The 25,284-nt window shown below is 43.4% G+C and overlaps 1 non-coding gene across 1 annotated transcript; it reads right to left on the bottom strand.

Moving 5' to 3' along the window:
* Positions 1 to 202: 202 nt before the first annotated feature.
* On the bottom strand, positions 203 to 307 carry LOC126515415 (U6 spliceosomal RNA). Its single transcript, XR_007595845.1, has one exon. It is a non-coding gene; the product is annotated as a U6 spliceosomal RNA (small nuclear RNA).
* Between the last annotated feature and the right edge of the window lie 24,977 nt (positions 308 to 25,284).

Genomic DNA, 25,284 nt, shown 5'->3' with positions numbered 1-25,284 from the left:
TTATCTTTCAGTTTATATGGTGGATTATACTGACAGATTTTTATATGATGAACCATCCCTGCATCTCTGGGGTGAAGCTCACTTGATCATGGTGGATGATCTCTTTGATGTGTTCTTGGACTTAGTCTGTGGGTACCTTATTGAGCAGTTTTGCTCAATGTTCAAGAGGGAGAGTGATTTATAATTCATTTTTCATTAAGTCAAAAATATGGAAGGCTTCACAAATTTGCAGTATCATCCGTACCCAGGGGCCATGCTGATCTTTGTATCATTCCAATTTTAATATATGTGCTGCTGAAGCAAGCACTACTGGAAACTTTAAATTGCATTTAGGGGTGTGTTCTGTATCCCAGGAAGGTTACTCCAACCTCTGGAGTACAGAGCTGCTCTGTTCTTCTGGGATTTCAAGCCTGTTCAACCAAGCCTAGCAAACAAAGCTCCAAAATCAATTGAATGAATCATGCCAATCATAGGAAAAATGACAGTGAACCTTGTGAGAAACTGTCAGGTGGGGTTCAAGCTCTCCGGCATTTCTGTTCTTGCCGTCCTACCAATCTGAGCATATTGTTCTTCTCAGTCCTTGCCAGCATTTGGCTGTCAGAATTTTGAATTTGAGGCATTATAATAGTTGTGGGGATATGAATCTTGTTTATTTTATATTTCTCTACTTACTTTTCTCCTTCCTTCCTTCTTCAATGCCATTTATGAAGCAGAAATTTTAACTTTCAATTATACTTCTGGTGTTCTAAGAACTTACAGTCCAGCTAAAGTTCAGTATACTTTTCCTGTTTTGTTTTAGGAGTTTCATACTCTTACATTTTGAGTCAATTTTCTCGTAAATTCTGTGTTTTAATTTATTTATTTTTATGCTGTCTAATTATTCCAGTACAATTTGTTGAAAATCCACCCCAGTTGAATTGCCTTTGCTCTCTTTTAAAATACTAGCTGGTGGTTTGTGTGTGGGTTTGTTTCTGCTGCACCTGATTCTTCCCATTTCTCACTGTCTGTTCTTTATCCAATGGTGTGTTGGTTGCTCTGGCTCTGTAGGAGGCTCCTGACTGTCTTTAGTATTCTTTTTTCTGTATCACACATCTTCTGCCTTTCCATATACTTTGTATAGTCAATTTGCTGAAGCCTTCAAAATAGCTTGCTGAGATTTCAGTTGGAAATGTGTTGAAGCTATAAAGAAATCTGGGAAGAAATAAAATATGGACAGTATTGAATTTCCAGCAGATGAAGGCTGTTTGTCCATTAGCCTAAACATTGGACTTTTTGTCTGTGTTTGCAGTCTTAAACACAGAAAGACCAAGCATGCTTCTGCTTAGACTTATACCATGTATTCTTTTGACCTTGGGGACAGCTTGATTTTGGTGTTTCAGTATCCAGTTGTCCACAGCTGGTCAATGGACTTCCCATGATTGTTCCCTAGGGATTGTATTAATGAGTGGGAACTGTTTTATAAAGCCACTACTACATTGAAACAATTATTATCTGTCATGTTTATAAGATGTCTTTCTTCAATATGTGCTATACTACCCCAAATCCTTTTCTGCATCAAACAGTATGACCGTGTGTGCTAACATGACTTCCTACCTCACATCATTATCTGAGAGTTGACATTGTCGTTGTCTTTGTTATGAATTTACTTGGTAGTCTGTAGCTACGTTGGTTAGTGTCAACTGTCAGCTTGACATGCCTAGAATGACCTGAGAAGTGTCCCAGTGAGGAATTATCTAGAGCAGGTTGGCACACGGACATGTCATCATGGCGATTGTTTTGACTGTAACTGAGGCATGAAGACCCATTCTCAATAAGGATGGCACCAATTCACGGGCTGGACTCTTGACCTGTGTAAGTGTGAAGAAAGCAGACAGGTTGCTGCTCATGACTATAGATTTGATGAACGGCTGCTGAGTCCCTGCCTTGGTTTTCACGAAAGCATGGGATGTAACCTCAAGCTGTAAAGCTCAACCCTTCCTCCTATGTGTTGCTTTTAGTTGGGGTACTTTATAACAGTGAGAGAAGTGTATCTAGTATAGAAATAAACAAACTTTATAAAAGGCTTGGAGACCCTTATTTAATTTGGATGCTTGGCAACTATCGTGGGCATTCTGTGCGAGTGCCCATCTTCTTGGCAGCTGTAGTTACAACAGCTAGACCTCTATGACCTGGCACTTTCTATGTCTCCACGACACCTTCGACTTAGCTGTCTGTCCCCTGTGCTGACACTAGTGGACTACAGATGAAGTCATCGTTTCAGATTCTGGTGATGGTGGATTTACAGCAACATTAGTACACGGTTGGGGCGACTTTCCATCTCTGATGTCACATTACTCCGAAGAACTGTCATCCATCTAGTGACACACAGGTCGAATAATTACCTATGGTTTTGGTTAATCAAATAAGCTTTATTTCTTACAAGTGATAAAGAATAAAGACACGGCTTTGTCAGCATTTAAAGATCCTCTTCCTTTTGCGGCCACGTCCCCTGATGTCTTTTGCCCCCTGTAAGAACATGTTTGGTATGTTTTTTTGTGTCTTTCGCACATAGAAATGAGCAATCCAGCTTGGTGGTGCAGCCTCGAATAACCCCTTGGACATGATTTTCACAGAGCCAATAACTCCCTTCTCAGGATGGACTGTGGAGGCAGTCTAGGGACACCAGGGACCTGGAATGACCAAAGGGCATCCTGTCAGTAAGTCCCTGGGCTGAGTCTGACTCCCAGAAGGTGAGCAACTGACCTGTTACACGAGCTGACTTTAGTTCAAAGAACTTCAGCAGTGGTCTTATTGCTTTGTGAAGCACAGATTTATTGATGGCACCCACATCTTTGTTTATTTTTCATTCTAATCCCTGATAATAGTATAGAGAATCTACTGAATTAGTTTCTACAGAGATATTTAAAAACCCTATTACTGAACTATAAACATGGGAAGCTGAGTAAAGATTCAGGGTCACACGCTGTCAGAGTAACCAGGCCCCACTATCTTTCCTCCCTAGCCATCTCATTCCTAGAATTCCTGTTTCAGAGCATGAGACTTTGTGCAATCCAGAAATGTTGTATGTCCACTGGGGACTCACCTGGCACTTTTTTTACATCCAAGTTTTAAGAAGACATCTGATGAAATGCTGTGTGTCCATTGGGGACTCACCTGGCACTTTTTTTACATCCAAGCTTTAAGAAGACATCCCCCCCCCACACCCATGTAATTGTAAGCACATTTCTACAGTTTACTATGCCACTGGCAGAGAAGGCAAGGTAATGAATACATGTACATTCTATTTTTAAATTAAGTGAACTCCAATTTTCTGGTATAATTCATGTTTTTAAGAGGATAAAAACAGCTTACAGAGGAGTCCAAGGAGATAAAAAATGACTGGGGATCAGGATTAGCCCTCATCTGTACTTCTCAAGGTCTTAGATTTCACAAACAAGCAAAATTAAAAAGCATAGGACCGATACTGACTTACAAACTCTCAAAATTTGCTCAATGAGAATCTCAAGCACTTCAAATATCACTTCACTGCTACCCCCACTGTTATAAGATTGCTGTTGCTTCATACTTTTCTTCCTGTATTTTTTACTTTTCTTCTGACCAGTAAGAAGTCGGTCTTGTGTTGGCTTTGGCCTCTCAGAATCAACACACTGCCTATCCCTTCTCTCAGTTCTCTCAGGGTGGGGAGAATGAACCCTCAGTGGCAAGTGGTTGCTTTGTCTGTTGATTCAGCTCATGCTTCTGAGTGCATAGCGTGTGAGCGTTTCCTCATGTGTCTGTATACAATGTGCACGGATCTGCATGCAGTATGTGTGTGTGTGTGTGTGTGTGTGTATGTGTATGTGTGTGCGGTGTACTTTATGAAGTCTTAAGTAAACCTCCCAGAAGCCTAGCTTTCCCAGAGGTTTAGTGACAGTCCATGTTCACCTGGATAGTAGAAGAGATGCTCCTTCCAGATAGTCTGTGCTCTGCGTAGTGTTCAGAGCGGGAAGGGACTTTGGTGACCACAAAAAAGCCAGAGTGTCCACTGCTCCTGTCGTCCATATTCCATGCAAATCTGTGTGTAGCTGCGGATTCTCCAGAGAAAGGCCATTCATATTCATGTAGCTTAACCTAAGGTTTGAGAGACTGGGCAATGGAGGGTGTCCTCTGAAGGCTTGACTCATGACAGAAAGAACCTTCATTTTATTCATACAAGGGTGGCCCATTGACTTTAGAGATGAGACTCTATGACCCACAAAGGCAGGGTGCTGCAAAGATGGTTGCCTGTCACACTGTACTTGCTGTCAACAGTTGAACACAGATACATGTGAATTGTCCATAGTGACAGAGGCTGTTGATTGTCAGAAAGAGAAAGCAGAGGCAAAATTGTGTCCAGGTCACTCCTGTTTGTAGCTTTCAGGATTGACTTGTCTTGGTCAAACGGACAAGGTCTTACATTCTGAGCTGGGAACCCAGGTCCGGGGTAGGGTTGGGTGTGTTGGGGAGTTGTCTGCTCTCTGAGGTATTGAGTTTGTTTCTAGGGATTAAGTGTGGTGAGTGCCATGAAGGGAAGTCTGGATAAACTGTAAAGTGACAGAGAGGAGGGTTCTATAGAGGAGCCAGGTCAGAGCTGCTAGAAATCCAGGGCTTCCTGAGATTAGCCTGGAAGAGGTCCCCTAAACACAGGGTCAGGGGTTCAGAGACCTGCGAGGCTTGCTCTGTTAATCTCAGGTGGGCCTGACCGATGGATTATATGTGCACGGATCTGCTCTTCTCCCAGGTCTGCCTCATCTTCTGGGGAGCAGAGACTGATTCTGCAGCTCGTTCTCTTGACACTTGCTAACATTATAACTGCAGCCTGATTTCCTCCTGGCTCCCCTGGACAGGTGAGCTGTGTGAATTCTGAACAACCTGGTACTTCCTTGCCCCTCGTTGACTGCAGTAGGGCTTGAACCCAAGTTCTGATTGTACAGGGAACTTAGATAAGCTCAGATCCCGTCTTAGCAGAGGGAGACTGTGCCTCAGATGGTAGCAGCATCTACCATAAGATCAACTTGCAGTTCAGTTGATATTTCTTCCAAGAGGGTTGCTGTATGAAATTAATAGGATTACAGATAATCCCCCCAAAGGAGAAGGCTCAGCCCTGAAAACTGACTGATAGGTTTCGATAGCACTCAAACATCCTCTCTTACAGAGGTACACAGCTTTCTCGAGCTGTGGGCAGCGGCAGGGCTTCTGGACAGGTGTATCTGTGTCTCCATCAGACGTCAGCATGTGTTAGGACAGAGATTATGGTTTCCAACTGTCCCCTACCCGTGTGTGTTCTGTGGCTGCTTTCTCTACAATCCTACATTGGGTAAGACACACTTAGGCGAAAACTGACGTTGCTGCTTTTAGTATCTGATGAAAAAAAAAATCAGGGTTCAACTGTGTGAAGTTTCGAATAAAAAACAGGTTGCTGACACAAGAGAGGAGGCCAGCTTTACAATTTCATCAACACATTCTCCCTCTGCCCCATTTCCTCCCTACCCACCCTCTTCTCTCTTCTGCTCTCCTTTCCTCCATTCTAATCCTAACTCTTCCTTTTCTCCTCTTTTCTTGCTTCTTTCCCAGCCTTCATTTGATGAAACTTCATGGAGACAGTTTTGTTAATCAGTTTTGCAAAATTCAGATATCAGTAGCAGTGTAGTCCTCGGTGCTGTTGCTCTGCAGACATGTCTACTGCCTGTCACTTTCTGAAGGTGGCACTGTCCTTTGAGTACTGGGGCCATCTACAGATACTTCTCTGCTGAAGTCCATAGACAGCCATTTAAAAATCAATTTAATGTATTTCTTCATTCATTGGTATTAACAATTGCCCTCTAAGGGGTCAGGAGTTCCTAGTCAAACTCCAGCTATACTAGGCAGTAATGTCTTCAAAATGTCAAGAAAAAAAGACTGCTATCTAGTGCTTAACTCTGAAGTTAAAATCTTCCTCCTTGGGGGGAAACTTCTTAAGCTATGGGATGTAAACAGAAAGTAAAACAAGACATTTTAGGACAGGGTATTTTTTATTTATTTATTTATCTATCTATCGATTTATTTATTTATTTATTTAAGATTTCTGTCTCTTCCCCACCGCCGCCTCCCCTTTCCCTCCCCCTCCCCCAATCAAGTCCCCCTCCTTCGTCAGCCCAAAGAGCAATCAGGGTTCCCTGCCCTGTGGGAAGTCCAAGGACCACCCACCTCCATCCAGGTCTAGTAAGGTGAGCATCTAAACTGCCTAGGCTCCCACAAAACCAATCAGGGGTGAAGCTACAGGGTGATCTAGACGAGGGGTTCTCAACCTCCCAAGTGCGGCAACCCTTAAATACAGTTTTTCATGTTGCGGTGACCCTCAACCATAGAATCGTTCTGCTGCTACTTCGTAACTGTCATTTTGCTGCTGTTATGGTTCGTAATGTAAATATCTGATATGCAGGATATCTGATATGTGACCCTTGTGAAAGTGTCCTCGAACCCCTCAAAGGGGTTGTGACCCACAGATAGAGGTCTCCACTGTTCTCAAGGGGGGCGAAATACTCTTTTCTGCAGGGAAACTCCCTTAGTAAACAACTCAAAATAGTTTCAGGAAGTCCCTGAAACCGACCAGATTCACTAGGCTTCCCTTTCCACAAGAGTAGAGACTACTGAGAGCCACTCCCAAACAAGAATCTCTCAGACAAGATGCCTGCAAGAAGCAGAGGCCTGCTGAACTGCCTGAAAGAAACAAAAGCCAGTGGGCCTGCTTGATACGGACATATTCCTACCTTTTGAAGTGCCTGCAAGCTATACATTGTGCTCCAGATTCCTAGGTTTTGAGAACGGTCATCCATGGTGGAGTCTGCTTTGGTGATGCAGTTGTCTTTTGAGTCATTTCTGTTCCTGTAAATAACCCTTCACCCATATTTTTGTATGGAACTCCAATAATACTGATGTGCTTTGCCATCTTGGACTTTTGTGGTGTCCGTACTTTGGTTTGTTATCAGCTCCCTATCTGGGGTGAATAGATGTTCCCATCTCCCCATAAATAATGTCACACAACATAGTATGTGTATGTGTGTATGTTTTGTGTGTATGTGTGTGTCCATGTGTGTTTCCATGTGTGTGTAATGGGTAGGAAGAATAACTAGAAGAAGCAGAGGGTGCAGGAGAGTCCTAAAGTCTCCCTGGAGAAAGTTACTCATTTCCCATGGGCATTTAGCCTCACCCCACAGATTCTTTACCACTCGATTCCGGTGATAGATCATAATCAACACTATAAATCTTCACAAAAGGGAACTAAATCTTCGTGGCCCGCATGCCCCGCATGGTGCTTGTGGGACCTGGTTTGCCATAACACATGTCTTGCCTAGCTCACTGCACACTATAGGTTCTTTGTGAGGATCAAGCTTTCTCTGCCCAGAGGAGCATGGGTCTTCCCAAGAGCAGCCAGTGACAGCAGCAGCTGAAGTCTCTTGAAAACTCTCCTCTTTAGGCTGCTGAGCAGAAGAACAAAACAATCCAAATTACTCCTCCGACTTGGAAATATAGAAATTATGGTCTCATTGTAAAAGAAGTGAGCATGCGGAATCCTTCTGAGACGCTTTTATTCTCCCATTTTGAACTGTTTAGGGGAAGAAAGCAGCGCACTAAATGGGGATCTCAGACGCGTGCTTTCTGAAACACTCGGATATGTGAGAAATCAAATCAAACAACTTTTAATAATACAAGACTGCCAGAGGAAAATAAAACCGGAGCTGCTTCTGCAAAATAAAAAAGCAATTAGCTACTTTCCGATGCTCTTTCTTAGGGACGTACCTCAGGAAAACAAATGACATGAAGCAGAGGAAAAAAAAATCCAATTCTTTCTAAAGGAAAAAAAAAATAAGGGCCTATAACCACGGAAGTGGTGGAAAGGAGTGCTTAGTCTAAAATACAGCTGCCACTTAGGCTGCAGAGTTCTATTTGCAGAGAGGACTCGGGGACCTTGACTGCTGGGCAGCCAGGGCCAAGTGTTTAGCGACTGTGTCTTCATAAGCAGGTGAGGATGTCAGGGAAGGAAACAGACACCTGAACGACCCTTGAGGAAGCCTTGTTCCATTTTCACTGTGCTGCTGTGATAATAGTATGGCCGAGAGCAACTGCAGAGGGCAGGATTTATTCCATCCTATATGCCCAGGTCACACTTTATTGCCGAAGGAAGGCAAGGCAGAAGCAAGACAGGGCTCTGGAGGAGCGCTCCTTACTGGCTTGGTTCTGAGGCTCTCTGGCTCTGAGGCCCATGCCAGTCTAGACTTATTCTGTAGCCCAAGACCACCTGCCTCAGGATGGCACAGCCACATTGTGGGCTAGGTCTTCCTGCAGCAGTTTGAAATCAGGAAAATGCTCCACTACGTGGCCACAGGTCAATTTGATTTGGGCTACTCCTTAACGGAGGTTTTTCTTGTCAGGTGGCTGTAGGCTGTATCAGGTTGACAATCAGTGCTAATGAGGACAACTTTTTTTCCCCCTCTAACAGATAGTTCCCATGCTTCTATCTAGAAGCACAACTTGATTTCACACAAAAGAATAGGCTTTGGAGAAAGACGGCTTGGAGAATGAGGGCCAGCCCACACTTCAGCTTATCAATTTGTTTGACTCATTCTCAACTTTGTGTCCTCATGTCCTTCCAGCACAATCCATACCAAAGTAAACCTGTGGACGTGATTCCCAAGTGTTTGCCCTTGGCTGAGAATTAGATGACAATCTAATGGCTTTGCTTTGGATTATTTGCAATCTATGCTTCTCAAGAAGACTCAAATGTGAAGATCCTCAGTGTAGGCCCCTTATCAAGGGTCACGTTTTGGTCATTAAGCAAGATTGGATTAATCAATCTCATGAGCTTAGACCCAAGGGTAGTACCTACTGTGGCTTTAGCTGTGGACTCAATTGCCTGATTCTCAGGTTTCATAGAGAGGAAGCGTTATCCATAAACAACACTAAACATTTATGAGTCATTTTTAACTTATAGATGTACAAGACTACAATCAGTCAATGTCACTACATGTTGTTGTATTATTTTTTTCAAAAATGTCCTGCAGATACTCAGTCTTGGTCACCTCCATTAGGACTGGTGGCATCCCATGTGTGGTTTATTCTGTAGCTTGCCCATATGCCTATTGTCCAGACTAATCAGGAGGACCCAACCCTCCCTAAGGAAATTTTGCTAGAGGTTAAGATGTGTTGAGAACCTTAAACCATGCTATGTTTTCGCCTTAAGCATTGATATTTTCACTTTAAATGATTGAAGCTGGGGACTGGAGAGAAGGTTCTACTGCAGAGGAGCTGAGTTTGATTATTGGTGCCTATCCCAAGTAACTCACAACCACCTGTAACCCCAGCTCCAGGGAATCTGATGCCCATGACCTTTTCAGGTACAAACACACATGCACACACGTAAATGTGTGTACACATGCGCGCGTGCACACACGCGCGCGCACACACACACACATACACACACACACACACACACACACTTAAGCTGTCCTGTCATGACAGCCTGGCTGCTTTTAAGACTTCAGAGATGTTCTGAGGCCCCACTGTGTGTTGTAATAGGGAGCAGTGGACTGCGTCTCCGGCACCCGGCCACCCACATGGCTAGCTTATGCCCCGAAATAATTACACGGAAACTGTATTCTTTTAAACATTGCCTGGCCCATTAGTTCCAAGCCTCTTATTGACTAGCTCTTACATATCGATCTAACCCATTTCTAATATCCCTGTAACACCACGAGGTGTCCCACCAGGGAAGATCTTAACCTGCGTCTGTGTCTGGTAGGAGAATCATGGTGACTCCTTGACTCAGCTTCTTTCTCCCAGCATTCTGTTCTGTTTACTCCACCCACCTAAGGGTTGGCCTATCAAGGGGCCTGGGCAGTTTCTTTATTAATGGCAATGGGTTTTTGATCCTACTGTACCTATTGGTTTCGTAGGAGCCTAGGCAGTTTCGTGGATGCTCACCTTACTAGACCTGGATGGAGGTGGGTGGCCCTTGGACTTCCCACAGGGCAGGAAACCCTGACTGCTCTTTGGGCTGACGAGGGAGGGAGACTTGATTGGGGGAGGGGGAGGGAAAGGGGAGGCGGCAGTGGGGAAGAGACAGAAATCTTTAATAAATAAATAAATAAAAATTAAAATAAAAAAAAAATCACTCCCACATCAACTGTGGCTATAAGAAAGACCACTAGCATAGATGCTGCTCTTAGGACTCCTGGGTTGGGTGACTTTGCTCTGGCCACAAGCACTGTGAGCAGTAAACACGGACAGGTAAGTGTCTCTACAGCACACTGACTTCAGGCAGATATTCAGGAAAAGGACAGCTAGGTCACAGTGATTCTATTCTCTCCACTCTCCTCCATGCTGACTTCCAGAGTGGCTGTACCGGGAGGAAGTGTTCCCCATCTCTCACGTCTTCTCCAGCATCTATTGACATATATTTTCTTGGTGATGGTCATTCTGACTGGGGTCAGAGTGAGGTTCAGTGTTGTGTAAATCTGAATTGCCTTGGTGGCTAAGAATGTTGGACAGTTTTTGGATGATCTATTGGCCCATCATAGTTCTTCCTTTCTGGTCAGTACATGAGACACCTTATTAATTGGATGATTTGGGGCATTTATTTATTTATTTATTTATTTTATTTTATTTTGGTGTCTAGGTTTTGGAGTTAATTATGAATTCTAGATATTCCCATCAAAGGAATAGTTAGTTGGCAAGTATTATAAATGTCTTTGTAGGCTATGTCTTCATGATTGATGGTTTTCTGTGTTGGGTTGAAGTTGTCTGTTTCTGTGCAATCCCATTTGTCAGTTCTGAATGTTATTTCCTATGTTGCTGGAGTCCTTTGGCATGTCCTTGTTTATGCCTGCATCTATCTATGGTTTCCATCCCACATATCAGTTTCTTTGCTGCATTTTTCTTCCATTTTTATGACTTTTGCATCTATGTTGGTTATTTTTTCAGCCATTTTTCTGGGATTTTCATCTATGTTTCTGAATCATCTGTCATTTCCTTGAGGTCACTGAGTTTAATTTGCAGAGACAAAATGGCTCATTTTTCTTTTCTGGTGATTTTCTTTTGATGTATGACTTAATTTTTGTTGGCCCCTATGGCTTTTAATAAGAAATGTACAATCATTTTAATTCTTGTTTCCCTGTATGCGATTTTGCCATAATTCTTCAGCCGTATTTCCTTGTGTGAGGCACTTAGCTGTAGGCCATGAAGCTACAAGTATCTCCTTTGGTATCAAAGCTTTTTTTTTTTTTTTTTTTGGTCTACTGAGCTTCCTGAAGTGGCTGAGATGTCTTCCTTTCATTTCACTAGCCATGATTTCAGGCATTTCCTCCCAACTTTCTTTTGTACCACAAACAAGTTGTCTTCTACAAGGGCTTTTTTGTATGCACATGACGGTGGGTATCCACAGAGGCTAGAAAAGGACATCAGATCCCCTGAGCTGGAATTATGGGCAGTGTGAGCTGTCCAAAATCCATGAATGGGACCAAACTCTGGTCCTCTGCAAGAGCAGCAAGCTCTCCTTATCTCTGAGAACACTCTTAGCATCAGTTTTATTATTTTTTAATCTTAAATCTCCATTAGTTTATTTTTCTCTGCTGGGAATTTCTGGTTTCCTTTTTTTTTTTTTTAAACATTTATCTACTTTGCTCTCTGTAGGAAAGCCATAGAATTCTTTGAAGTTCTATTCCTAACACTATGTGCATTTATAGCATGTTTTGCTTTTCCATTTCAGAAACTCACCGTGTTTTCCTGTTCTATGTGTTCCAGCTGGGTGGGCACACAGCCTGGATTCTGTGGGTGTTGGGAGATGCAGACCTAGAATCTCCTGGAAAGTGGTGATTATTTTTTTTTAACTTGTTGGGGTCAGATCATCTGCTGTTAGTGGTATTTACATTTTAGGTCAGTACTTCTAGTCTTTATGATACTTGATTTGATAGATCGGCTTTTAAAATTTTAGTCATGTCTTGTTTTATATGACCGCTATTCCCTTTACTTTTTCTAAATCACCAACTCTGCTGTTTGTGGCTTATCCTGCTGCCTCCATTTTGTATTGTTAATGTAACTATTTATTAACATATGCCTCTTTTATTAGATAAAGGACAACATATTATGTATCCTTTTAATTTTCATATCAACTAAATGCCATTTAGTCTTGTGAAATAATTTGCATAATCATGGCATATTATAGAAAATATGTGATTATGTCAATAATTGCTCCTATTCCCTCATGAATACTGACTTAAATGGATCAGTAGTTTGTCTTATTAAATTATTTAATGTATCTGAGGCTGGTGTTATGTTCTGGTAATAGGATTTCCTTTGTCTTCTACGAGTTGAACTTCTATAGCCAGCACTGAAATTTTGGTTTAAGTACAAACATTATTTTGTCACTTATAGCTCATGCCATTAATGTCGTAGTTTTCAAACTAGGACCTTTAATTCTTTGCTTTGATGAGATTTCTCTTCCACCCTCTCTGTTATTCCTTTAGATCTACCCAGACTTCAGTATACAAAGCTCAGAGTCTACAGGCATGAACATGTGGCCATGTGACTCCTCAGCTAGCAGTCATGGGCTGGTCCTTCCTCTCTGGTCTTCCCTGGAAGATGGAGCGTTGTGCCCCAGGGTCAAGGTTCTGATGTTCTGATGCCTGCAGACACCGGGCTTTCCTCCCAGACAGCATCTTTGCTGGCAGTCGGCCGTTGTGCTGAGAAATAGAAGGAATTTCTCCGACCTTATTGGCGAGCATATGGCAGGCTCTGATTTCCTCCCTAAATCAGATGATATTACTAGAACTGGGTCATTATGCACACATCGTAATCTATCGTTAAGCCCAACAAAGTAATATTTAGCTAGGGCCTTAATTGTGCTACTGGGATTTATCTCTGCTTTTCAAAGGGGGGAAAAAAAGTCAAGCAGAATGGAATGGGGGAAAGAAGCACTGAATTTTACATTTTAATAAAAGAGGTTGTCATTTTTGACAAATATTTCTGTGCGTGGGCAATTACTTATCCTGATCAGGGTGGAGTCATGACCGTGTGTGGTTGCCGGAAGTAAGAATATGTTGTTGAGAAGGGTTGATTGACATTGTGCTGTTGGACTGCTGTTTGGTAAATCATGCTTCATTGAGAAGTTTGGTTCAAATTAACACAATGAGGTTGAGTCTCCATAATTTTCCCATTTAAAATAAATCTATTCTAAATGCATGTCTTCCTTGTTCATTTCCTTAGGCCCTTTCTATGAATGTCCTTTACCTCCGTGCTATGAGGACACTCCATGTTTGTGCAGTTGTGTGAACGTATGTGTGTATGCATGCTCATGTATGTAGGTGCAGGCATATGCCTCACGTGGAGTGCATGTGGAAGGCAAAAGCCAACAGCATTCGGTTGTTAAGCCACTGCCTTTCCTCTTTGTTTGAGACAGGGTCCGTTTGCTACTGTGTAAGCTGGGCTGGCTGGCCTAGTAGTGTCTGCAGACTCCTTTGTCTCTGCCTCTTACCTCCCTGTAGGTGTGCTAGGTAGGTGTGCTAGGGTTACAGAAACTTGCACAGATGCATCTTGTTTCATATGAGTCTGGGGATGGGAGCTCAGGTTGACAGACTTGTGTGTGAGCACTTTTAACCCAGTGAGCCACCTCACCAGCCCCCAACCTTTCATGTCTTAATTACTTTTGTTATTCATATTCTGTAGTAAACTTGTGCAAGACTGCAGAGTGTGTTTTGTTTTGTGTTTGTACCTTTAGCTGATCCTAAGGCCTCATCCACTCAGGAAAAGGTAGGTGTTATCCCAGGAAGAATGCCTGTTGCCATCAAATCACATTGGACTATAGTCATCTACAGTTTAGGATCTTGTCTTCAGCGAGCACCCAGATATGCCAGTGTGAAAGACCGACTGCTTGTTGGAATGCCTTTTCTCCGACACCTGCCCTATCGGTAGAAGGGGCATAAGTTATAAATGTCTCTTCTGGCCTTGGAAGTGTCTCCTCTTTGGCCTCCTGTTCAGAGAGCCTGCCCACCTCCGTCATCTGCAGATGAAGACCCTTCTCCTCTACTGTCAGGATGGCAAACATCTTCACCAGCATCTTAGCAGACACAGTGGGTAATGAATCCTGGTACATAGTTAAAGACTTCACAATTAAAAAGATTTATGAGCCAAGCCACTTCGTGGATGCCTGAGGACTAGGGAGTCTTGAGTCCTTGTGGAAAGCAGATAGGCTAAGCCTGAGATTGTGTCTGCAGCTTGGTGTGACCTGGGAAGGACCCTTGGCAGCTGGCATTTTGGATTCTTGGCTGCATCTGAAATGACATGGCGGCCTTTGGATGAGTTGCCACTGTCCTCCCAGCTCCATGGCAAGCAGAGGTTCCAGATGCCCACACTTTGACTAGCCACGTGGCAACCAGCTAGTGATAAAAGGAGGTGACAGCTCTAGAGTTCAGCACCTGCCTGGTGCCACATACAACCCATCTCTAAAGACCCTTGACATAAGTCTAAGCACAGTGATGCCGAGGTCGTTCAAGACACAGTTAGAGAAGAGAACAACAGAAAGAAGCAGGAAAATGTGAGTCAAGATTTGGGATAAGAGACCCAGAAGACTGTAGGGCAGGGATGTTTGCTACATTCAGTTTCAACTGGAGTACATCACAGAGACACAAGTAGACACACATAGTACTGAGTTTCTACAGAGCATACACCTCACTGCAGAGATGCAGTATTCTGCCTAGGGATGGTTTGCTGGCATTTGTCTTCACGTAGCAGATTGTTAATGGGGATCCCAGCAGGGCTCCTGGGCACAGCAGCATTTCCTGGGAAGGGTCGTCTCCGATTTTGCTGGAAAATACACAGATGTTTCTGGTCACAACAGTTATGAAATATTTCAGGAATTCTCAAGGCTCTGCTAAGAGGTTCTAGAGCTTGGTTCTGGTTTGGAAGATTTTAGGAATGTCAATCCAGGAAAATAAAGCAGCTCCGAGTTACAGACAGAAAACGAAGACACACAGACATGGCCTTCTTCCTGTACTCCAAACTTTTGAGAAATTGGTTCTCTCTCTCTCTCTCTCTCTCTCTCTCTCTCTCTCTCTCTTTATATATATATATATATATATATATATATATATATATATATATGAAAGAGAATGACTAATGAGGTGTGTGTGTGTATGTGAAAGAGAGAGAATGGCTGATGAGGTGTGTGTGTGTGTGTGTGTGTGTGTGTGTGTGTGTGTGAAAAAGAGAGAATCGCTTATGAGGGACTCTACTGGCTTTTCTAGAAAATTTAGTTTAGAACAATGGTGACATCATTTCCTGTTAGGTGTCCACTACACATCCTACCTGGGGACTCTTTGTAGCAGGCCCAGGTACTGATGACCCACAGTGACCTTTCCTGAAGCTCATCGCACCTATAGAGAAGGAGCTTAGCCTCCTATGGTCCATATTGCTATGCTTGCCATTTGTGGGGAGGCTCTGGCACCCCGGGGATCTGTCTACTAGCTCTTCATTTAACTGGAACTGAAATAGTGCACATCAGAGAGCTAGAAATTTCATTGACCTCCCCAAATATATGTCAGGTGTGAATACTGAGGAGTTGTTAAATCATAAGAACTATCCTCAGAGGTAAGGACTGGCTACATTTGAGTATATGGAAGATTAGGTCATAATGATTAAATCAGTTTTTCTTTAAAACCTCTTACTTCAAGAATAAATCTAATAGTCACACCGTGTTCCTTTGCCTTCCCCCCTGCCTCAGAGATCTGAGTCATCATCCTCTCTACAGAGACCGCTGCACCACTTACTCAAATTCTAAGATTTTTTTGCATCTTTGAACTTTACTCTCCAGCACGGCTCTTTGAAAAGGAATTCAGCTTTGTAGACATCTAAGCATTTCCACCCAAGAAAATAGCTTCCTCTTTGTTTTGGGAAGCAGCCGAACCTCAGTTGAATTTCTGTCTTCACTGAAAGCAAATTTCAAGTCTTTCCAAACAAGGGTGTGTGTGTAGGAGGAGGGGAGAGAGGAAAAGTACCATCTCTGGCCACCATCACTGACTTAAGCTTCTCGACCAATGTGCTTATCATCCTAGTTCAACCCATACTTAATTAGGAGCAGTAGATCCTATTTTCCTCAGCGGAGGGATCTAGGAACCAAGATCACCTCCCTCAACACATGTAGCCCTGTAGGTCACAGCACAACCACCTTTCTCCAAACTTGAGGTTGTTACAGTGGTCAGATGCTTGTCGGGGCTACTTGCTAAATTGCATTCTGTACTTGTAGGCTTCTTTTGTGCTCGAACAGTTGTGCAGAAAAGCATCCACATTTGCCAACATTGCCTCCCCCAAGAGGAAGCCTTGCAATGACGTGTTAATGTCACTGTTTTATACTGCACAACAAATTGAGCCCATCCCTAGAGGCACAGTGGATTTTGATATACTCCGCCTCTCTTTCATGGAGCTTCTCTGTCTGGTATTTAATTTGCAACTTGTTATCCATTACTCATGCTGTTTGCCAATTTCTTTTGTGATTTTCATCCCATTGTCAAATTAACTTTCTACTGGAATATACTTGGGAAAGGGAGGTGCCTTGCAGAAGGTACCCTGGTTTGTAACACTCCTGCTTTGCCTGAGCAGTTCCTAGAACTTTGGCATCTCACAGACTGTAAATCAGAGCAGTACATGTATGACAATGTGCCGCTGTCATGAGGTCATCTCTGTCTCCTGTCTAAACCCCTATAACAATAAACATCTATATTATATGTGCACGATTCTATGCATAAACAAACAAGCATACTCACTGGTAGAAGGACGGCCTTCACTTCTTCAAGAAACTGTTAGGTTACAGTAACAGTTATCCTTTTATCTTTTTAGGAGAGTAAGAATTATCTTAAAAAGTTATCCTCTTTAGAAAGTAAGAAGGATAGCGATAGGAAGAAAAGAAATGAAACATTGTCATACGTTCATTTCAGTTTAATTAATGTCTCATTCTCTATAGGACTGTGATGTTTGGAAGTTTTTTTTTCCTGAGGCAAAAGAAAAATATCTTTGCTTTTTTTTTTATTTACTATGTTTCTAAAAGTTACCAGTTGGTGGTGACAAGAATATTTCACTTTGATCTGAGATGCTGCTAAATATGTACATGTTTGTGTGTGCGCCTAGGTGCATGTGTGCATGCACTGTTGGGTGTCTGCACATACAACTGTGAATCTGTGTATTTATTTGACTGTGCCTGTGTATATAGGTATGCATATGGCTGGAGGATGATGGGAGTACCAGGGTGCTAAGGAGCAAATGACAGGTGGAGCTCTGTACATGGAACTCTTTTGCATCTGGGTGACAGTGCTGTTGTTAAGTGACTGCCAATCACCAGGTCTATCCATTCTGAGCCAGCAGCTAATGTGGTACAAGCCCCAAGGATGAGGGATAGGCATGGACCAAAGAGATGGACGAGAAGGAGCCTGGGCTCAAATTCACAGGATGTGACTTTGAGAGAGAACTCAGATCCTTTACATTTGGGAATATGGGTGTGCCCACTCCCACTTCTTTTCTGACTCTCTTAGACACTAACCTCTCTCTCAGGCTCTCTGAGAATCTGGGTAACAAAAGAATTCCCATAAGTTTTTCCAGTTTTTTTTTTTTTTTTTTTTTTAACCAGAGGAACCCAGAGGACTGGATGATGGCATCAACCTTAGCTTTGTAGCTACTAGAACTTCCGGTGCCATTCGGGGTTGTCGAACAGTTACCAAACAAGGCCAGGGGAATTTGTCCACTGCACGTGTTTTGGATTTGAGGCATGAGTGAACCATTTATTTAGGTTATGTGCAGGCTTTGCAAGTGTGTTCATGGCAATATGATGCAAAGGAGCAGTTCAAAGTGAGTGCTCCCTGTCGTGACAGTTGCTAGGGTACCAGGGGTAGCAGCTCATCCTGGAAGGTTTGTCCGGTGCTTACAGGTGGTGGTGAGCACGTTGTGCTTTGTTCCAGATTTACCTCTGTCATCTGAACACATTCATTCCTCTTCAAACATAGATGATACCCATGTGCATAGCTATGCTCATATCATCTTGATTTGTCTATATTTATATCCCTGTATCTATCTGTATCCCCATAAATAATACGTATTTATAATATCTCTATCCATATACCTATATTATTAATTATCTGTCTATGTCTTTAATATAGGCATATGTATCTCTACTTCAATATGTGTATCTATCATGTTTATGGCTACATTTATTCTTATTTGGTAAATGCATCTATATTTACATGTCTGTTTAAGCCATTTAGCTTTGTCTGTTGTCTGTCCACATGTACAGGCATAACGCACTCAGATGTAACTCTGTATTATATACCTAACATACACAGGTACATGTGTTTATAGCTGTATTAACATCTATACTTATGTCATATCGTAATCCATCTTTCTATGTGTGACATTTACACACATCTATAACATGTTGCATCCAAGTGTGCATTCATTTCTATCTGGCACATCTGTGACTGAGTACCTGTACTCATTCCCATAGCTATGTGTGTGCAAATATCTGTACATCAATGCCACCTCTCTAGTCCAATATGTGTAACTATCATTTATTTTTATCTCTGTCTATACCTATATCCAAACTGATGTTTCTTTGTCTATCTGTTTGTGTGCTTGTGCTTGTGCTTGTGCGTGTGTGTGTGTGTGTGTGTGTATTTGTGTCATGGCTAAGACCCATCCAGGCAGTCTCTGATTAGCTGTTACCTGAGTGTGCCATGACCATGTTGATCACAATTAGATTATCTGTTTTGTTCAAGTGCAAGTAAACTGAGTATAAAATAAATTATAAACAATATACTATTGTGGAACCAAAAATGAACTTATCAAATGTGTATTTTGGGGCCACAGAAACTTAATTTATTAAAATTTACATTGCATTGTGTATTTTCAGGGTGCCCCCAAGATGCCCTATGGGGCATCTAATTTTAATTTTCTTAGGTTCTAGAGCTCGGAAATGATTTTTTTTATGTGTTTAATTCTCATGCTGAAATGAATTGTTTTTAACCTGTCACTGACTTAGGCTTCTCCCTTGAAGATCTCAGCATGGCTGAAGATGATGACTAGGCATTTGTCTACAGGATGAAATGCTTGCAGACTGAATTCTGATCGATTTGAGCTGGGAATTCATTCTAATCGGGGTGATGGATGTATCCTGGTTTGTGTCTGCTGACATGCACCTCTAGGAACGGAGGAATTCCATCTCAGATGCCTTGTCCTGCTGGGGCTCATCTACCAGGGGCTTCTCTTGGTGCTGGATTATGAAGTTCATGATAACAGAGAATGTCATGCTATCTGCCATCCATCCATCCATCCATCCATCCATCCATCCATCCATCCATCCATCAACTCTATCACTATATTTATCGTCTGTCTGTCTGTCTGTCTGTCTGTCTATGAATCTCCTCTCTCTATCAATCTATCTATTATCTATCTGTGTGTGTACATGAGAGAGAGAAGCATATCTACCCACATCTATATCCTATCCATATCCATCTCTATATCATTTCTATCTATCATACGTATGGCTGGGTCTATACTTATATACACACACCCATAGCTATATCAATGTCTATATTTATATATCAATAATATCTCAGCTTTATATATCAGATATGTTTTATGTTTGAGTTAGTGGCTTATTCAGTGCTGAGGCACAATATCTTACTGTATCCATGGATTGGCTCATGAGGTTTGTAACCTACTGAGAACAGAGGCCATGAGGGTCTGTGACATCCAAAGGGCAGAGTCCATGAAGGCTGTATTGGTTAGGGTTTCTATTGATCTGAAGAGACACCATGATCACAGCAACTCTTACAGAGGAAAACATTTAATTGAGGTGGCTCCCTTACAATAGTTCAGAGGTTTAGTCCATTATCATCATGGTTGAAACAAGAAAACATGAAGGCAGACATGGTGCTGGAAAAGTAACTAAGAATCTTTCATCTTGCAGGAGACAGGAAGTGGACTGAGTGCCACACTGAGCAGAATTTAAGCACATATGAAAACTCAAAGCCCACCTCCATGGTGACACACTGCCTCCAACAAGGGCACACCTGCTCCAATAAAGCCACACTTCCCAATACTGCCACTCCCCTTGGGGTTCATTTTCTTTCCAACTACCACAAGGGTTGTGTCCTTCTGAGCACAAAGTTCATCAGGTTCTGTGACTATGATCATTGCTTTCAAATGCCAATAATGGCTGAGAGATTATCTACATCTAGTTGGCCTATGGTAATATCTTTGGGAATAGTCTTGATTTCTTTATTCATGTGGGAAGACTCTGTGGATGGCGCCTTCTGGCAGCAGCCACATAACAAATGAACATGAAAGAAGAAAGATTTCACTTTCTGGTCCCATCGCCTTCCTTATGGCTGTGAGTCTAATTTATTCTGTTTTTTTGCTGCTAATTCCTTTACTGATATTAGGACCAGCTTTTCCAGTCTTCTAATGTACACTTAGGATGCATTTTCTCCAGGGACCCTGGGGTGTTGGTGCTAGACCAGCATAGCTAAGGAGCTCAGTCTCGTGGACTCAGCAAGTACGATGTGCTTGGCCTTTCAGGTATAAGACCCACTGAGTGTAAATCGCTGAGGGTTTGAGACCTACTGGGTATAGATCCCCGAGTGTCAGTGACCTACTGAGGGAAGATCATCGAGTATCTGTGACCTACTGTAAGTATAGATTTCTGAGAGTCTGTGACCTAGTGAGGGTAGATCTGTGACCTACTAAGTATAGATCCCTGAGAGTCTGTGACCTACTGAGGGTAGATCCCTGAGAGTCTTACCTGCTGAGTATAGATATCTGAGTGCCTGTGACCTACTGAAGGTAGATCCCTGAGAGTCTGTGACCTACTGAGGGTAGATCACTTAGTGTCCATGACCTGCTGAGTATAGATCTCTGAGTGCCTGTGACCTACTGAGAGTAGATCTATGAGGGTTTGTGAGCTATTAAGGACAGGAACATTAGTGTCTGTGACCTACTGAGGGCAAGGCCATGAAGGTCTGTGACCCACTGTGGCTGTGACTATAAGGGTTGTGACCTAATGAGAGCTGGATAATGTTCTACCAGGTCACTTACCATATGCAGGGCTGATGTTTCCTAGAACCACACGGTATGCCAATAATAAGCCTCAAGTATCTGAAAATGGGTATGTGCTTCTTTCCAGGATGACCAGTTACTTCAGAAGGTGAAATAATATCTTAATATCCCCTTTTCTTTTTAATTTGATACTCTGTGAAGGCATAGCATTTTAAAGACATGCAAGGGTGTGGGTAAAACCAGATGCCTCCTATTTGTACCCCTTTGTCCTTTCTCTGTAGCAGCAACACTGCCATGGTTCCTGCCTGTCTTTCCAGGGACACCTATTGCCTCCTCTAGCCTCCTACCAGATAGCCACGTAGCAGTTAATTCTCAGGTGTCCCTCACTGACTTCACTACCAAGCAGCACTGTAGTGGCTTCCTAGTCTCGAACCTTATAAACTACACACACTCCCTCTTCCTGCTCCCCTCCCACCTCCTTTCACGCAGTTCTGTCTGCAGCACAGTTCCAGAGGTGGAGGGGTAGATCCAAGAGCAAACTTCCTACTGTTGTTGGAACACAATTGCGATTTTGACAGCTGCCACTCCTTAACCTGCAGAAGTTGCTTTGATTGGCAGCAGTTTGAGGAGTCACTGACAGTGCCTTACCCGAGTCCTTGCAAGCAAGTGTGATAAACTTCTGTGTCTGTCAATCCAATGAATGAAAGGCTGTGTCCCGACGTGGAGACAGTTTGTCTTTTCCATATGATGAGGGAGGTGGCATATTCTCCGGAGGGTTAAGAACCATTCAGTGTGTACTGCTCCCATTTTTCTGTCTGTCCTCCCTTTCGCTTTTATTTCTGTCATGACACGGATCTTTCTCTTATTGACAGAGCTCTTGACAGTGGGGAGGCTTCCCTGTGATGTATTCTGTAAATGTGTTGCCTGCTTTGCTAAGTTTTGTGCCTGTTTTATGATGTTTTATCACCGTCAGCTTCTACTTTGATGTAATTAAGTTCGTCCATCCGTTTTTGTATGGTGTCTGGACTTTTGCTTGCTTACACAACAGATTTTCCTGCAATGGTAGTTAGGAGGATGTTCAAGTGTTCTCATTGAGGCTTTGTTCAATATAGAATTTATTTTGGTATCAATGATAGAGATCAATTCAGATGGCCAGCCAATGTCTTGTGGTTTTTATTGGGTCTTCTTCCCGATGACATAAAAAGACCCTCATTTACATGCCCCCACCCTGACATAGATGTTCAGCTCTCCTCTCTCTCTCCTCCCTCTCTCTCTCTCTCTCTCTCTCTCTCTCTCTCTCTCTCTCTCTCTGAATCCCCTGTTTTATTAATTCACCTGACCACGTGGCTCAGCTGTTTTATTAGTTCACCTTACCACGTGGCTCAGCCAATGTGGCAGAGACTCCTTGGTATTTTAATACCTAACAACCATGTGGCTGACATGGGACATGATAATACTCAATTTAAGCAGCCATTCCTTACCACTCCTGGTCCCAGAAAGTCCTTGGCAATTATTTTATGTTTTTTTTTCTATGGGGATGACATGGAATTTGAAGATTAAAGAGAACTGGTCTCATCAGGACAGGCTTTCCACCTGAAGGAAGAACATGATGACTGCAGAGAATTTTCCACTTGGAGCTGTCACTCAAAGTGCAAGATTGCCTGTGTACACCTGTTGTGTATGCCATGCCCCCCATCATAGTATTAGTGTGGTACTTGATTCTTATGCACAAATAAGGATGTCAGTTGCATCACTGGCCAGGCTGCAGCTCTCACTACTCCCTTGCTGTTTGTGCTCGTGAGAGCCATGTGGGCCTGTGTCTACACAGGACCTTCCTGTCCTTGTCCAGTCCACAAAGCCTGACTCTGCACCAAGCCTTGTTTGTGTTGCAATGTAGTGATTTGCTAGCTAGTTCATTCTCTGTTGGAAGCAGTAGCTTCCAAACCATAAGGTGGTGCTCATACACATGCTAAGGCCACTTGCTGAGAACCTGAAGGGTCCCCATATGCATGGAGCAAAAGCTGCAGTCATGCGGGTAGCTGACCTCCAAACACAGAAACCCTCGTGGTACATGCATCCCACTGCTGTGTGGAAGAATTCTGCCCTCCTCTCTGCCTCATGGTTGGCATTCAATCTTTTAAGGCTCCAATAAGCTGGGGTGGAGCCACCTGGTTTGGAGTTCGCTTGTACAGTGAAAGGATTAGAACCCAGAGTTCCTAGCGACCCTGGGGGGTGTGCAGGGTGGAGAAGGGCCCAGAAATGAAATATGGTAAAATAGGGACCTGTGGAGGAAGTTCTCTGTGGAAAAAGAGGAAATGACTTTTAGGAACAAGAATATTTAATGTGCCTGCTTGTAAAACATAGGATGAGACCCCTGCTCCTCTACTTCTGATCTCCCATGGGGTTTCTGATTAGGTGAGGGCTGTTCTGGGTTGGCATCTGGTATTTGTTACTGAAAAACAGAACAGAGCTGTATGTGATATGGGTCAGCACGGTGTGGGGCGTAGCATAAGGTCACACCCTTACGAGATGACCAAGGGTCTTGCTGTCCACAGAGATCTTTGGCTCCATTTGTATTCAAGGACCAGACTTCCCTAATCCAGAGAGCCCAGTAAACAACAGCTGGCACAGACTGATTTGGCGGTAATCCATTCCTGGCCTATGGGGATGTGCTCTCAGGGAAGCCCCTCCTCCCAGCTCTCCATGCTTTTTTGTGCCACCATTATCAAGTGCAGAGCTGAAGCCCCAACTCCAGCTCTCAAATCCCCATCCCTAAGATCCATAGGACTCTACTTTTGTTCTGTACTTCCTGACAATCTTCAAATTGTATGTCCTTGATTTAGTGGTAGGGCACACCATAACAAAGGAAGGTGATCTCCAGGGTCCATAAGATACGGATGGATGGGGTAGGATGGCCAAAACCTGTCCCAAGCAGTACGGGATGACTCTTCCTCTGTGGGGTCTCACTAAAGCTCACTGTGAGCAGCAGGACGGCAGTGATGACCTTGCCCCTGACCTTAAGTAGGAAGAGAGGGAAATATGTGGGTCTTCCAGAGTGCCCCCGTCATTGCCAGTCCTTCCCAGCACCACTACAGCAGCAGGAGAAGTATAAGAGGAAGAGGCCCCCCTAAAGGCCTCCTTCTTGGCCTTCTCCTTGCTATATTCTGCCTCACGAGAATGTCAGGGTGCTACTGTGGAAAGAGGTCAAAATCTACTGCCTAGAGTATGCCGCCTACACCAACAGCCCTCAGCAGTGTGGCAGAGACAGATGCTAACATCCTGAGGCTCAAACTCTCTCATGATTCTTAGGTAGTAATTCCTTGAGAGCTCACTGATGCCAGGGGCCACAGTAGGTTGGAAAAGATCTGACCTACCCTCCGAGACCTGGCAGGGAAGTGGCAAGACTAGAGGAAAGTACTCAGGCCAGGACAGCAAGATTGGAGCTCCTGTTGGTACCCAGGAGGGCAGAAAGGAAGCTGACTGGGAGGAGAGCAGCTAACATAGACCCCATTGGGTCTCGCGAAGTCTGTGCAAGGCCACACTGACTTTGTCTTCTCTGAAAACAGTCTGCACACATAGATATCACAAGTGTCGCCTGCCTGCCATTCCAGTGGAGTGGGGGGAGAGACACACCAAGAGAACTATACTGTGCTTGAGGAAGGGGTGGGGCCACAGTGCTTTGCAGGACCACATCCCAGATCTGTCTGCAAAGGTGAAATGTGTGAGAAAGCCCATCTGGGAAAATTCTCATATGCATATGAAAAATCTCGACCAGAAAGCGGCAGGGATTAGGACAAGATAAATTTATACCCAGCTCCCTGCATTCCACTGACAAATTTGCTCTCTGGGCGTTGTTGCCTCTGACCTCTTGGTTACCGAGGGGATGACATTAAAGTGGAGAAAATGGCTTATTCTGTTCTATAAATTCAAACAGAAATGACGCATGTTGCCCACCAAGTATATCTAAGAAATTGTGGGGAAATGTCAAGCATTTTAAGAGAGAGCTGCTGCAAACACTGAATCTTGCAACTTGAATGATTTCTGCGGAGGAGAAAGGTCCCTTTGTTCACGCTTAGCTGACACGCAGCATGTGGAATATTATGAGCTAGGGGTCGCATGGAAGCTGAAGGGAAAGAAAGAAAAGTGGGGTGTAACAGCCCAGGCATGAGGAGGATGGGAGCAGGCCAAGAGGCGGCT

This window comes from Alexandromys fortis, unplaced genomic scaffold (genome assembly GCF_014885135.2).
Source record: "Alexandromys fortis isolate MF-2015 unplaced genomic scaffold, M_Fortis_MF-2015_v1.1 scaffold_160, whole genome shotgun sequence".
Taxonomy (NCBI): Eukaryota; Metazoa; Chordata; class Mammalia; order Rodentia; family Cricetidae; genus Alexandromys; species Alexandromys fortis.
This window is presented reverse-complemented; position numbering and strand designations above follow the sequence as displayed.